Source organism: Symphalangus syndactylus, chromosome 13 (assembly GCF_028878055.3).
Source record: "Symphalangus syndactylus isolate Jambi chromosome 13, NHGRI_mSymSyn1-v2.1_pri, whole genome shotgun sequence".
NCBI classification, from domain to species: Eukaryota; Metazoa; Chordata; class Mammalia; order Primates; family Hylobatidae; genus Symphalangus; species Symphalangus syndactylus.
In genome coordinates, this window is record NC_072435.2 from 55,378,197 (window position 1) to 55,383,045 (window position 4,849).

The 4,849-nt window shown below is 37.9% G+C and overlaps 1 non-coding gene across 1 annotated transcript; it reads right to left on the reverse strand.

Annotated features, from left to right (window-relative positions):
* Window positions 1-1,591: 1,591 nt before the first annotated feature.
* Window positions 1,592-1,699, reverse strand: LOC129461304 (U6 spliceosomal RNA). Its single transcript, XR_008650461.1, has one exon. It is a non-coding gene; the product is annotated as a U6 spliceosomal RNA (small nuclear RNA).
* Between the last annotated feature and the right edge of the window lie 3,150 nt (window positions 1,700-4,849).

The window sequence follows — 4,849 nt, forward strand, 5'->3', positions numbered from 1 at the left end:
AATCAACCTTGTCTGTAATGTTTTTAAATTTTCTCTGAGTTTATTATCTGCCTGATCTGCTGTGTTCTGAGAGGAGAATGTCACATTATTGTTGTCATATAGTTTTTGTTTGTTGTTGTTGTTGTTATTGTTTTTTGAGATGGAGCCTGTCACCCAGGCTGGAGTGCAGTGGCGCGATCTTGGCTCACTGCAACCTCCACCTCCTGGGTTCAAGTGATCCTCCTGCCTCAGCCTCCTGTGTAGCTGGGATTACAGGTTCCTGCCATCACGCCAGGCCAATTTTTTTGTATTTTTAGTAGAGACAGGGTTTTGCCATGTTTGCCAGGCTGGTCTCGAACTCCTGACTTCAGGTGATCCACCTGCCTTGGCCTCCCAAGGTGCTAGGATTACAGGCTTGAGCCACCGTGCCCAGCCTGTCACGTAGTTTTACTTGATATATTTTTGTGCCACATTGCACAAGGAATTAAGAATTCATTAATTATATAAGAATTGTGTGATTCTTATATATTCTTCATTAAGTAAATTTTTAATCAGTATTAAACAATTGTCAGGGCACAGTGGCTCACGCATATAATCCCAGTTCTTTGGGAGGCCAAGACGGGAAGATCAATTAAGGCTAGGAGTTCCAGACCAGCCTGAGCTACATAGTGGGTCCCCACCCTAAAAAAGAATTAAAAAATTAGCCAGGCATAGTAGAGCATGCCTGTAGTCCTAGCTACTTGGGAGGCTGAGACAGGAGGATAGCTTCAGCCCAGGAGTTCAAGGTTACAGTCAGCTATGATCAAGCCACTGCATTCCAGCCTGGGCAATAGAGAAATACCCTCTTAAAAATAATAATTAAAAAACTCACTTTATCTTCCTTATTGTTGGTTTCATAGAATTTCCTATCATACCTTAATGGGCCAAAGATTAATAAAGCCACAACAATGAGCATGCTCATTAACTAGCTCATTCATACGGTGAGTAGAATTATACATTGTGCTCTTCTTGGAGTGAAATGTGTTCATGTATTTTGAAATTATAAAAATGCTGATCTTGGCCGGGCGTGGTGGATCATGCCAGTAATCCCAGCACTTTGGAAGGCTGAGGCAGGAAGATCACTTGAGCCCAGGAGTTTGAGACCAGCCTGGGAAACACAGTGAGATTCCCCCATCTCTATAATCAAGAAAAATAAATAAATAAATAAATAAATAAATAGTAAGTAATAAAAATGCTCATCTCACTTAAAAATTACAATGTTTATTGAAATAATTATAGATTCACATTTAGCCGGAAGGAATAATACAGAATGATCATAGATCATATACACTCTTTTCCTAGTTTCCCCCAATGATAGCATCTTAAAAACCACAGTATAATTTCGCAACGTCATACTGACATTGATACAACTCGGCACCCTCATTCAGATGTCTCCAGTTTTACTTATGCTCATTGGTGTGTGTGTGTGTGTGTGTGTGTGTGTAGTTCTGTACAACTTAATCCCATGTGTAGGTTCATATATTAATATTTGCCACCACAGTCAAGATACAGAACACCACTTGGTAAAAACACAACCCTTCATCCATTGAATGGGTTTTAAGCCTTTGTAAAAAAAATTATGGAGCATTTCGTGAATTTGCATATTATCTTTATGTAGAGGCCATGTTAATCTTCTTTGTATTATTCCAAACTTTTATTATATGCACTACCAAATTGAGGCCTGCTCATACCTTTTGACTTACCAATGCCACTTGTGTAAATAAGTCTCTGAAGATGAAGTTATATTCTCCAGGCTATTTAATGCAGTAATACTTATAACAGCAAATAAAAGAGGAAGGAGGCATATCCAAAAATAGTAGATAGAAAAAATGTATTTGTTATCTATTGCTGTGTAACAAATTATTCCAAAGTGTAATGACTCAATAAAACTGCATTTATTATATCACAATGTGTGTGATATCTGGGTGTTGCTCTTCCGGGACCTCTAAATGGGGGCCTCTCACAAGACTGCTCTCAGGTGACAGCTGAGGCTGGGTTTTCTCCGAAGGATCAGCTGAAGAAGAATCTACATCCAAGCTCATTTATATGGTTGTTGGTAGGATTCAGTTCCAAGGGTCTCAGGTTCTCTCTGGCTGTTTTAAGTCTTCCCTTCGTTTATTGCTATGTAAGCTCCATATTGCAGCTTACATCATCATAACGAGCAAGACAAGAGAGTGCAAGAGACTGCACAGTGTTTCATAATCTAATCGTAGAAGTGATTTCCCATTCATTTTTCTGTGTTCTACTCATTAGAAGCAAGTTGCTAGGTCCAGCCCCAACTCAAGAGGAAGGGATTCCATACGAGTGGGAATACCAGGAGGTGAGATTTGGGGGATCTATGTCAGAAGCTTCTTATTATAATAAGTAAATTATTACACATTCATACTATTATGTACTATGCAAACATTGAATTTTCTACAATAATTACATTGGGTATAGGGCATGTTGTCATAAGAAATGAAAAGAGCTTCTGTAACTTGGAACTCAATATCAAGTATTCTAAAATATGTGAAACATAAATCCCAAAAGAAGATGAGGAAAATAGTGTACAGATAAAAATATTTGAGGAAATAATGACTGAAAATATCTCAAATTAAGTCAAAAATATAAAACCTCAGATCCAAGAGCTTAATGATCCTCCAGGAGGATAAAAATCAAAGTAAATCATGCCAATGAACATTATATGCTAATTGCTGGAAATTCATGATAAAGAGGAAAAACATTAAACAAACCAGAGTGTTATGGTTTGGTTGTCTGTTTCCTCCAAACCTCATGTTGAAACTTGATTCACAATGTTGGAGGTGGGGCTAATGGGAGGTGTTTGAGTCATGGGAGCAAATTCCTCATGAATTGATTAGTGCCCTTTCTCAAGGGTGAGAGAATTCTATCTCTAATAGGTCCTTAAAGAGCTGGTTGTTAAAAAGAGCCCAGCACCTCCTCTATCCTTTGCTTCCCCTCTCCCCACAAGTTCTTGGCTCCCCTCTGCCTTCTGCCAGAAATGGAAGCAGCCTGAGTCCCTCATTAGATACAGATGCCCAGTCTTGAACTTTCCAGCCAAAATAAATGATTCCAGCCAGAATCATGAGCCAAATAAACCTCTTTTCTTTATAAGTTACCCAGCATCAGGTCTTCCTTTATAGGAACACAAAACGACAAAATGCGCTAAGACACAGAGGGGGAAAAGACTTTTACTTATAGAAAAACAAAGTTAAGCATAATAGCTTATCTCTCATCAGAGATATTGCAAGCCAGAGACAACGGAATAACACCTTTAAAATGTTGAAAGAAAATCCTGTCAACCTAGAAGCATACATCCAGTGAAAATACCCCTCAAAATGGAAAGAAAAATAAAGACTTTTTAGATGAACAAAAGTAAGAGAATAATCACAAGTTGATCTATCACACAGAAATGTTTAAGATACTTCTTCAGGCTCAAAGGAACTGATAGAAGATTGCAACATGAAGGAATAAGTCTACATGAAGGAAAAAAAGACCTAGAAATGGCAAATCTATGAATTAAATATGAAATAGTTTTTTCTTATTTCTTAATTCCTTAAACTACATTTGTTTTTTGTTTTTGTTTTTGTTTTGAAAAGTGCCACAATAAACATGCATGTGCATGTGCCTTTATAGCAGCATGATTTATAATCCTTTGGGTATATACCCAGTAATGGGATGGCTGGGTCAAATGGTATTTCTAGTTCTAGATGCCTGAGGAATCACCACACTGACTTCCACAATGGTTGAACTAGTTTACAGTCCCACCAACAGTGTAAAAGTGTTCCTATTTCTCCACATCCTCTCCAGCACCTGTTTTTTCCTGACTTTTTAATGATCACCATTCTAACTGGTGTGAGATGGTATCTCATTGTGGTTTTGATTTGCATTTCTCTGATGGCCAGTGATGATGAGCATTTTTTCATGTGTTTTTTGGCTACATAAATGTCTTGTTTTGAGAAGTTTCTGTTCATATCCTTTGCCCACTTTTTGATGGGGTTGTTTGTTTTTTTCTTGTAAACTTGTTTGAGTTCATTGTAGATTCTGGATATTAGCCCTTTGTCAGATGAGTAGGTTGCAAAAATTTTCTCCCATTCTGTAGGTTGCCTGTTCACTCTGATGGCAGTTTGTTTTGCTGCTCATAAGCTTTTTAGTTTAATTAGATCCCATTTGTCAATTTTGGCTTTTGTTGCCATTGCTTTTGGTGTTTTAGACATGAAGTCCTTGCCCATGCCTATGTCCTGAATGGTATTGCCTAGGTTTTCTTCTAGGGTTTTTATGGTTTTATGTCTAACATGTAAGTCTTTAATCCACCTTGAATTAATTTTTGTATAAGGTGTAAGGAAGGGATCCAGTTTCAGCTTTCTACATATGGCTAGCCAGTTTTCCCAGCACCATTTATTAAATAGGGAATCCTTTCCCCATTGCTTGTTTTTGTCAGGTTTGTCAAAGATCAGATAGTTGTAGATATGTGGCAGTATTTCTGAGGGCTCTGTTCTGTTCCATTGGTCTATATCTCTGTTTTGGTACCACTACCATGCTGTTTTGGTTACTGTAGCCTTGTAGTAAAGTTTGAAGTCAGGTAATGTGATGCCTCCAGCCTTGTTCTTTTGGCTTAGGATTGACTTGGCAATGCGAGCTCTTTTTTGGTTCCATATGAACTTTAAAGTAGTTTTTTCCAATTCTGTGAAGAAAGTCATTGGTAGCTTGATGGGGATGGCATTGAATCTATAAATTACCTTGGGCAGTATGGCCATTTTCACGATATTGATTCTTCCTATCCATGAGCATGGAATGTTCTTCCATTTGTTCGTATCCTCTTTGATTTCATTGA